Genomic DNA, 11,381 nt, shown 5'->3' on the forward strand with positions numbered 1-11,381 from the left:
TGTCATCCAATGCCATGATGGTGTCATCCAAAGCTATAATGGTGTCATCCAAGGACATAATGATGTCATCCGCTATGATGGTGTCATTCAAAGCCATGATGGTGTCATCCAACGCCATGATGGTGTCATCCAATGCCATGATGGTGTCATCCAACGCTATGATGGTGTCATCCAACGCCATGATGGTGTCATCCAACGCTATGATGGTGTCATCCCACGCCATGATGGTGTCATCCAATGCCATGATGGTGTCATCCAACGCTATGATGGTATAATCCAACGTTATGATGGTGTCATCCAATGTTATGATGGTGTCATCCAACGCCATGATGGTGTCATTTAATGCCATGATGGTGTCATCCAATGCCCTGATGGTGTCATCCAATGCCATGATGGTGTCATCCAATGCCATGATGGTGTCATCCAACGCTATGATGGTGACATCCAATGCCATGATGGTGTCATCCAATGCCATGATGGTGTCATCCAATGCCATGATGATGTCATCCAATGCCATGATGGTGTCATCCAATGGCACGATGGTGTCATCAAATGCCATGATGGTGTCATCCAACGCTATGATGGTGTCATCCAACGCTATGATGGTGTCATCCCACGCCATGATGGTGTCATCCAACGCTATGATGGTATAATCCAACGTTATGATGGTGTCATCCAATGTTATGATGGTGTCATCCAACGCCATGATGGTGTCATTTAATGCCATGATGGTGTCATCCAATGCCCTGATGGTGTCATCCAATGCCATGATGGTGTCATCCAATGCCATGATGGTGTCATCCAACGCTATGATGGTGTCATCCAACGCTATGATGGTGTCATCCAACATCAGGATGCTGGTGTGACTATGCAGAAGATGGATATTAGGCTGGCAGCTTTTGCAAACTGAAATCTAGAAATTAAATGTCACACCGGAATATTCGGACTCCAAAAACTGGTTTATTCCAAACATAAATTGCTTACAAAAGCCAATGTGTTTCATGGCCGCCCCTCCATCAGGGCTGAAAAATGACAGAAGTGATAAAACAACGAATAAATAACTATTATACATGTCAAAGTAATGACAAGATAATAATAAATATTGGTTATAATACGGCCTGAACGCCTTTAAAACATATAATTAAAATACTAGAATGTCAATAATAATAATAATAATAAAAATATGCTATAGTCAATATTGGTGAACACCTTTAAAATAATAATTATAATAATAATATAATAAACATACTAGTATGGTAGTAATAATATTAATAATAACAACAATAATAATAATAGTAATAACAATACCAATAAAATAAGAATGATGATGATAATAATAATAAAAAATATAATAAAAATAAAAATACTAGAATGATAATAATAATAAAAATAACAATAATAAAATTATGCTATTGTCAATATTGGTGAACGCCTTTAAAATAATATAATAATAAAGATATACTAAAAATACTATTAGGGTAGTCATAATATTAATATTAGTAATAATAATAATAATAATACAAATACAATAAAAATGATAATAATAATAACAATAATAATAAAAATAATAATAATTATTATTATTATGCAGGATTTATATTATTATTATTATACAGGATTTATATTATTATTATTATACAGGATTTATATATTATTATTATTATGCAGGATTTATATTATTATTATTATTATACAGGATTTATATTATTATTATTATTATTATACAGGATTTATATTATTATTATTATACGGGATTTATATATTATTATTATTATACAGGATTTATATTATTATTATACAGGATTTATGGCGCCAACAGTTTGCTCAGCGCTTTACAATATAACGGGAGACAATACAGTAACAATACAGTTCAATACAAGAGAGATAGGAGGGCCCTGATCCTGGGAGCTTACAATCTAGGAGGGAGGGGATGGTGGCACAGGAGGAGATAGCTGTGGAGGATGGAGTGGTAGGAAGAGTGGAGGAGATCGGCGATTAGCAGGGGGTGGGGTAGGCTTCCCTGAAGAGATGGGTTTTCAGGGTGCGCCTAAAGGAGAGGAGAGTAGGTGATAATCTGATGGGTTGGGGCAGGGAGTTCCAGAGGATGGGTGACACCCTGGAGAAGTCCTGGAGGCGGGCATGGGAGGAGGAGACCAGGGAACTAGAGAGAAGGAGGTCTTGTGAGGAGCGGAGTGTGCGTGTTGGGATATTAGGTTGGTGATGTAGTTCGGGGCAGTATGGTGGACGGCTTTGTACGTCAGTGTTAGGATTTTGAATTTGATCCGTTGGGCAATTGGAAGCCAGTGGAGGGATTGGCAGAGGGGGGTGGAGCCCAGTGGAGGGATTGGCAGAGGGGGGTGGAGCCAGTGGAGGGATTGGCAGAGGGGGGTGGAGCCCAGTGGAGGGATTGGCAGAGGGGGGTGGAGCCCAGTGGAGGGATTGGCAGAGGGGGGTGGAGCCCAGTGGAGGGATTGGCAGAGGGGGGTGGCGGATACGGAGCGGTTGGAAAGGTGAATGAGTCTGGCAGCCGTATTCAGGATGGACTGAAGCGGGGATAGCCTGCGGTGAGGCAGGCCAGTGAGGAGGGAGTTGCAGTAGACAAGTCATGATATGATGAGGGAGTTAATGAGTTGCTTAGTGGTTTCCAGGGTTAGGAACGTGCGTATCTTGGAGATGTTGCGGAGGTGGAGTCTAGTAATAATAATAATCATAAGCATAATTATTAAAAATATTAAATTAAAATGACTAAAATGGTAATAATAATAGTAATAATCCTAATAATACAAATTCAATAAAAATGATAACAATAATGATAATATTAAAAATAATAATGATAATAAAAATTATAATAATCATAAGCATCATAAAATGAAATGATTTTCATTATTGGTGAATGCCTTTAAAGTAATTTATTAAAAATAAATATACAAGAATGGTAATATTCATAATAATTCATATTTGAATACCTTTTAAATAATATAATAAAATACTAAAATGGTAATAATAACTATAATAATAATAATAGCAATACAAAAAAATAATGAAGATAATAATAATATTAACAATAAATAATAATATTAAAATGATATTATTGTCATTATTGGTGAAATTTAAATAATATAATAAAAATACTAAAATGTTAATAATAATAATACTAATAATAATAATACAATATTGTTGTCATTATTGGTGAATACCTTTTAAATAATATAATAAAATACTAGAATGGTAATAATAATAATTATAATAATAAAATATATTATTGCCATTATTGGTGAGCACCTTTAAAATAATATAATAAAAATACTAGATTGGTAGTAATAATAATAATAATAGCAATAAAAAATAATAATAAAGATAATAATAATATTAACAACAAATAATAATATTAAAATGATATTATTGTCATTTTTGTTGAAATTTAAAATAATATAATATAAATACTAAAATGTTAATAAAAATAATAATAGTAATACTAATAATAATAATAATACGATATTGTTGTCATTATTGGTGAATACATTTTAAATAATATAATAAAATACTAGAATGGTTATAATAACTATAATAATAATAATAATAATAATAGCAATAAAAAAATGAAGATAATAATAATATTAACAACAAATAATAATATTAAAATGATATTATTGTCATTTTTGTTGAAATTTAAAATAATATAATAAAAATACTAAAATGTTAATAAAAATAATAATAGTAATAATAATAATAATAATAATACGATATTGTTGTCATTATTGGTGAATACCTTTTAAATAATATAATAAAATACTAGAATGGTTATAATAACTATAATAATAATAATAATAATAGCAATAAAAAAATGAAGATAATAATAATATTAACAACAAATAATAATATTAAAATGATATTATTGTCATTTTTGTTGAAATTTAAAATAATATAATAAAAATACTAAAATGTTAATAAAAATAATAATAGTAATACTAATAATAATAATAATACGATATTGTTGTCATTATTGGTGAATACCTTTTAAATAATATAATAAAATACTAGAATGGTTATAATAACTATAATAATAATAATAATAATAATAGCAATAAAAAAATGAAGATAATAATAATATTAACAACAAATAATAATATTAAAATGATATTATTGTCATTTTTGTTGAAATTTAAAATAATATAATAAAAATACTAAAATGTTAACAATAATAATAATACTAATAATAATATTAATAATATGATATTGTTGTCATTATTGGTGAATACCTTTTAAATAATATAATAAAATACTAGAATAATAATAATAATAAATAATAATATTAATAATAATAAAATATAATATTGCCATTATTGGTGAGCACCTTTAAAATAATATAATAAAAATAAAAATACGATAGCGGTAATAATAATTATAACGTGATATTTTAGGCATTATTGGTGATACTAATAAAATCTTGTTAATGACACGCGGGACCAAGATTTGAATTTCAGTATAAAAGATATTATTTATTGGTCGGTGATGTTGGACCTTCCGCAGGTGTGGGACTTCTGTCCCGGTCTATGACGCTCCGGCCATCCCAGGAATGGGTGACAGCGGCGGTCGTACAGGATAGGAGGGGCTCATCTGACGTCACATGACAGGACAGGTTGACGTGTCAGCGCTGCATCCCGCAGCACATGCGTCGTTGCGTTGCTCCTGGCCTCAATGTGCCGAGAGCGCAACTGTTGGGGGATCTGTTGATGGTTTTCGGTCACGGGGTTCGAACCGCGCCACCTCCGGAACCCCCACCAGCTGATACAAATACGGGAAATTTATTTAGGTCACATGGGCCTGAGGGTGGACCCCCCCTCCCCCACCAGCTTCCCCACCCCTCCCCCACCACCTTCCCCATGTGGGTCCCTCTGGCCCCGAAGGGGTTAATGTCAAGTAAAAAGGAAGCGCGATCATTAAGCGGGCAGAGAATGGGGCTCATTAGCATAGGCTTCAAGGCTGGCGGTGGATTCTCAAGGAACGCCACAAAGACCTCATACAGGCCCTGCGGGGGATGGGGTGGGGGGGGGGGTATGAGAGCCAAAGACTGTTCAGCTTCCTACTGAGCCCATTGCTGGGGCCTACAGCCAAAGTGTCAGACATAAATCTATGTGACATCCCGTAACTAATCGCAGGCAATGGCCGCTACCCACAATGCACTCTGCTGGTCGGTGGGGAAAAGGGGGGGTAAAAATAAAACAAAATAAAAAAAAAGGTCAAATAAAGAGCTGGAAAAATAAACTTTATTTATACATTTCTTCATCCTAATTGACGTTTTTAACACAATAAAGAGACAGAGAAAATTTAAAAAAATTGGCCGCAAATATTTATATTTTTTATTGGCGCATTTTAAAAATAAAATTTAAATTAATTTAATTTTTTAAAATTCTTTATATATTGGATACATGCGCAATTCTGGTCCAGAGAACCTAAGGCCGCATTCACACTGTAGGCCACATTCACACTGTAGGCCGCATTCACACTGTAGGCCACATTTACACTGTAGGCCGCATTCACACTGTAGGCCGCATTCACACTGTAGGCCGCATTCACACTGTAGGCCACATTCACACTGTAGGCCACATTCACATGGTAGGCCGCAATTACACTGTAGGCCACATTCACACTGTAGGCCACATTCACATGGTAGGCCGCAATTACACTGTAGGCCACATTCACACTGTAGGCCACATTCACACTGTAGGCCAAATTTACACTGTAGGCCACATTCACATGGTAGGCCGCAATTACACTGTAGGCCGCATTCACACTGTAGGCCACATTCAGACTGTAGGCCGCAATTACACTGTAGGCCGCATTCACACTGTAGGTCGCATTCACACGGTAGGGTGCATTCACACTGTAGGTCGCATTCACACGGTAGGTCGCATTCACACTGTAGGGCGCATTCACACTGTAGGGCGCATTCACACTGTAGGCGGCATTCACACAGTAGGTCGTATTCACACTGTAGGTCGCATTCACACGGTAGGGTGCATTCACACTGTAGGTCGCATTCACACGGTAGGGTGCATTCACACTGTAGGTCGCATTCACACGGTAAGCCGCATTCACACAGTATGTCGCATTCACACTGTAGGTCGCATTCACACGGTAGGTCGCATTCACGCTGTAGGTCGCATTCACACTGTAGGTCGCATTCACACGGTAGGGTGCATTCACACTGTAGGTCGCATTCACACGGTAAGCCGCATTCACACAGTATGTCGCATTCACACTGTAGGTCGCATTCACACGGTAGGTCGCATTCACGCTGTAGGTCGCATTCACACTGTAGGTCGCATTCACACGGTAGGGCGCATTCACATGGTAGGTCGCATTCACACGGTTGGTCGCATTCACACTGTAGGCCGCATTCACACTGTAGGTCGCATTCACGCTGTAGATCGCATTCACGTGGTAGACCGCATTCACGCGGTAGGTCGCAATCACACTGTAGGTCGCATTCTCACGGTAGGCCACAGTCACATGGTAGGTCACATTCACACGGTAGGCCGCATTCACACGGTAAGTCGCATTCACACTGTAGGTCGCATTCACGCGGTAGGTCGCATTCACACTGTAGGGCGCATTCACACTGTATAAGGCATGCTGGCAGGTGTCGCACATTTGCACGTATTTAGTTCAGGTTCACCATGCTGCACTGCGGTTTGGCCACAGTGTGAATGCGCGGTGTTCATGCGGTTTGGCCACAGTGTGAATGCGCTGTGTTCATGCGGTTTGGTCACAGTGTGAATGCGCGGTGTTCTTACGGTTTGGTCACAGTGTGAATGCGCGGTGTTCATGCGGTTTGGCCACAGTGTGAATGCGCTGTGTTCATGCGGTTTGGTCACAGTGTGAATGCGCTGTGTTCATGCGGTTTGGTCACAGTGTGAATGCGCGGTGTTCATGCGGTTTGGTCAGAGTGTGAATGCGCGGTGTTCATGCGGTTTGGCCACAGTGTGAATGCGAGGTGTTCATGCGGTTTGGTCACAGTGTGAATGCGCTGTGTTCATGCGGTTTGGCCACAGTGTGAATGCGCTGTGTTCATGCGGTTTGGCCACAGTGTGAATGCGCTGTGTTCATGCGGTTTGGCCACAGTGTGAATGCGCGGTGTTCATGCGGTTTGGTCACAGTGTGAATGCGCGGTGTTCATGCGGTTTGGTCACAGTGTGAATGCGCGGTGTTCTTACGGTTTGGTCACAGTGTGAATGCGCGGTGTTCATGCGGTTTGGCCACAGTGTGAATGCGCTGTGTTCATGCGGTTTGGTCACAGTGTGAATGCGCTGTGTTCATGCGGTTTGGTCACAGTGTGAATGCGCGGTGTTCATGCGGTTTGGTCAGAGTGTGAATGCGCGGTGTTCATGCGGTTTGGCCACAGTGTGAATGCGAGGTGTTCATGCGGTTTGGTCACAGTGTGAATGCGCTGTGTGAATGCGCTGTGTTCATGCGGTTTGGTCACAGTGTGAATGCGCGGTGTTCATGCGGTTTGGTCACAGTGTGAATGCACGGTGTTCATGCAGTTTGGTCACAGTGTGAATGCACGGCGTTCATGCGGTTTGGTCACAGTGTGAATGCACGGTGTTCATGTGGTTTGGTCACAGTGTGAATGCGCTGTGTTCATGCGGTTTGGTCACAGTGTGAATGCGCGGTGTTCATGCGGTTTGGCCTCAGTGTGAATGCGCGGTGTTCATGCGGTTTGGTCACAGTGTGAATGCGCTGTGTGAATGCGCTGTGTTCATGCGGTTTGGTCACAGTGTGAATGCACGGTGTTCATGCGGTTTGGTCACAGTGTGAATGCACGGTGTTCATGCGGTTTGGTCACAGTGTGAATGCGCTGTGTTCATGCGGTTTGGTCACAGTGTGAATGCGCGGTGTTCATGCGGTTTGGCCTCAGTGTGAATGCGCGATGTTCATGCGGTTTGGTCACAGTGTGAATGCGCTGTGTGAATGCGCTGTGTGAATGCGGTTTGGTCACAGTGTGAATGCGCGGTGTTCATGCGGTTTGGTCACAGTGTGAATGCACGGTGTTCATGCGGTTTGGTCACAGTGTGAATGCGCGGTGTTCATGCGGTTTGGTCACAGTGTGAATGCGCTATGTTCATGCGGTTTGGTCACAGTGTGAATGCGCTATGTTCATGCGGTTTGGTCACAGTGTGAATGCGCGGTGTTCATGCGGTTTGGTCACAGTGTGAATGCGCTATGTTCATGCGGTTTGGTCACAGTGTGAATGCGCGGTGTTCATGCGGTTTGGTCACAGTGTGAATGCGCGGTGTTCATGCGGTTTGGTCAGAGTGTGAATGCGCGGTGTTCATGTGGTTTGGCAGCATTGCGTGTTCCCCCCATTTCTGAAAACACACCCAAAGTCCGGCATCTTTACTGTGCTTTCAGAAAGCGCAGCGACCTCCTAGGCAGGGCCGCGTCTGTACACGTAAATAGCCCAACTACACGCACAATGCGCCCAAACCACAGCGCAGCAGTGGGAACCCGGCTTTATGCGCATTTTGTGCGTGTTATCTGGCTACATGCCTAGGGCAGGCCATTCATTTCTATAGGTCACGCTACATGCAACAAAACGCATCGAAGTAACTAATGTACCTCTTTGGGCATTTTTTAGCTGTGAGTTTTGCCACGTGACAAATGTTTTCTTTTTTGGGAGGGGGGGCCATTAACAAATAATGTGTGACATGCGGTTTGGCACGTTTTGTACTCACATGCAAAATTATGCCCGCCAAATGTGTGGTGAAATATGCGCAAAGTTCAACTCTAAAAAAAAGCGGCATAAGCTACTTTGATGCTTTTGTTGCGCGCGGGGCAGACCATTGAAAAAAATGGACTGACCTCTGAATGCAGCGCAATGGGTGTCACGCATGCGCACGTTTACATGCTTTTTTGTTTGTATGCTGTTGCTCTACACGCATAATGCAGACCATTGAAAAAATTGCACTGACTTCTGAATATAGTGCGACGGGTGTCACGCATGTGCGCATTTACGTGTTTTTTTTTTTTGCATGTTGTTGTACTACACGCATAATGCAGACCATTGAAAAAAATGCACTGACCTCTGAATGCAGCAGTGCAACGGGTGTCACGCATGTGCGCATTTACGTGTTTTTTTCCCTTTTCTATGCTGTTGCACTACACGCACAATGCAGACCATTTTTTCAACGGACTGACCTTTGAATTTAGTGCGACGGGTGTCACGCATGTGCGCATTTACATGCTTTTTTTTTGTATGCTGTTGCACAATGTAGACCATTGAAAAAAATTGACTGACCTTTGAATGTAGTGCGACGGGTGTCACGCATGTGCGCATTTATGTGTTTTTTTTTCTTTTGTATGCTGTTGCACTACATGCACAATGCAGCCCATTATTGCTGCATTTGGGGTGTTCATTAACAGCGAATGGCGGCACAGAAATGAACATGCACGAAAAACGTGCATCCAAAGCGTAGTTATAAACGCACAAAGCTCGTTTTTGATGTTTTTGAGCCCAAGCTGCATGAGCTACTTTGATGCATTTGTCGCGCGTAAGGCGGTCTAGTGAAACAAATTAGCTGATCTCTGAATGCAGCGCGACGGGTGTCACGCATGTGTGCATTTTTTTTAAGGCGGTCTAGTGACATGAACGGGCTGCTCTATGTGTGTAGCGTGATAACACACAAAAATGTGCGTAGACACGCAAAACGCATGACGCCTTCCATCATACATCGCTGTTGTAACCAACATAACTGGGTGGTAATTATTGCTGGGTGTCGATGAATCCCCATCTGATGGTCATCTTAGAACATAGTACGGCTAAACACGTGGCCTTGCAGCGCCGGTGCCCTGGTCTCCCCCATCCCCCGAGCTCTGCTCCAAGAGGGAGATTCAGGAATAGGTTCACACGGGCGACTTCCTAGCGATCGATCGACAATGGCTACGCATTCAATCTGGAAGGATGATCGCTACTCAGTGATGCACTCCGCAGCTCCCGAGGTGCAGCGATCTCTAGCGATGGATCGATTTTATGGGTGATTGAAAATGACACGCGGGGGGGGGGGGGGACACAGCTTAGATACGCGCTACTTAGAGGGTATCTAAACCCCCCCTAAAAAAAAAACGCAATATTTTATAGCCGTGATGGCTGCATTCATTTTCTGTTGTGAGGCTTTTTCACCCGGTGATCCTGCCAGTAACACACTTCCTGTCTTAGGGTGACAACGCTCGCTGTATTGTATCTAGGGAGGAGCAGTGTTGTCACCTTAGGACAAGACTAGGGAAACCTCCTCCTCTCCATAATACGGGGGTTGGAGGTTCTATGTTGGCGTATGGCACAAATTACAAGATTTCTGGCAGGATCAGCAGGACAGATATGACAAAGCACTGCCTATGGTATACCCAACGGACGGTAAGGAAGAAGTCATTCGTCCAGCGAATCTGCATGTACATTCGTCCTGAACCAACAAGGCAAAAACCAATGTTCTGTAGGCTCGCCTCTCTTCCGATCGAATGTTTTATTTATTATGGGTAGAGGTGAAATACCAAATGTTGGCCATTAGATGGCGCTGAGGAGCACAGGAAGTACAGGTCTCTGTAAAGAGATACAATGTAACAATTCCAGAGAACACCTGAGGGAATCAGCGAATGAATGTAACCAATGATTGCTCAGAACTCCTGACTGGTGAGGAGGGAGGATAGTGCAAGGCTACATTCACATCTGAGCAGGGGCGGACTGACAACTCATGGGGCCCCGGACAATAGGGGATCATGGGGCCCCTGTGTCCTCGCCCACACAAACCACTCCCAAAAAAGCCTATGAAAGGTACCAGGGGCATCTCTTGGGGCCCCCTACTGACCCTGGGCCCTTGTGCCTGAATAGTCAGTCCGCCCCTGCATCTGAGCCTAGCGTTTTTCAGCATTTGGCGTGCAATTTTTCTGTGTATATTTTACCACGATTTTTACGTTTTTTTGCGTGTTTTCATACAGAATTTATAGCCAATTTTGAGCTCCAATAGTTCGCTCAGCGCTGTACATTACAATGGGGGACAGAACAATAACAATACAATATTTATTTATTATTTTATGCTTCAGCTCTTCTATCAGGTTTTTCTTTCTTTTTTAAATTATTATTATTATTTATTATTATTATTTTAGGATTATTAATGTATTAATTATTTTATTAATTTATTATTTTTTTGTTATTTTTTGTTAGGGTGATAACAATCATAATAACAATATTAATAATAATAATAATCAGAAAAAATGAATAAATAAATGTTAATTAAATACACAAGTACATAAAAATAATCATAAATAAATACTATGTAATAGTAAATAATACTTAACCCCCTAACCCTTAAAAAATATATTAAACA

This window comes from Staurois parvus, unplaced genomic scaffold (assembly GCF_062004578.1).
Source record: "Staurois parvus isolate SC_StPar_1 unplaced genomic scaffold, SC_StPar_1.0 ptg000794l, whole genome shotgun sequence".
NCBI lineage: Eukaryota > Metazoa > Chordata > Amphibia > Anura > Ranidae > Staurois > Staurois parvus.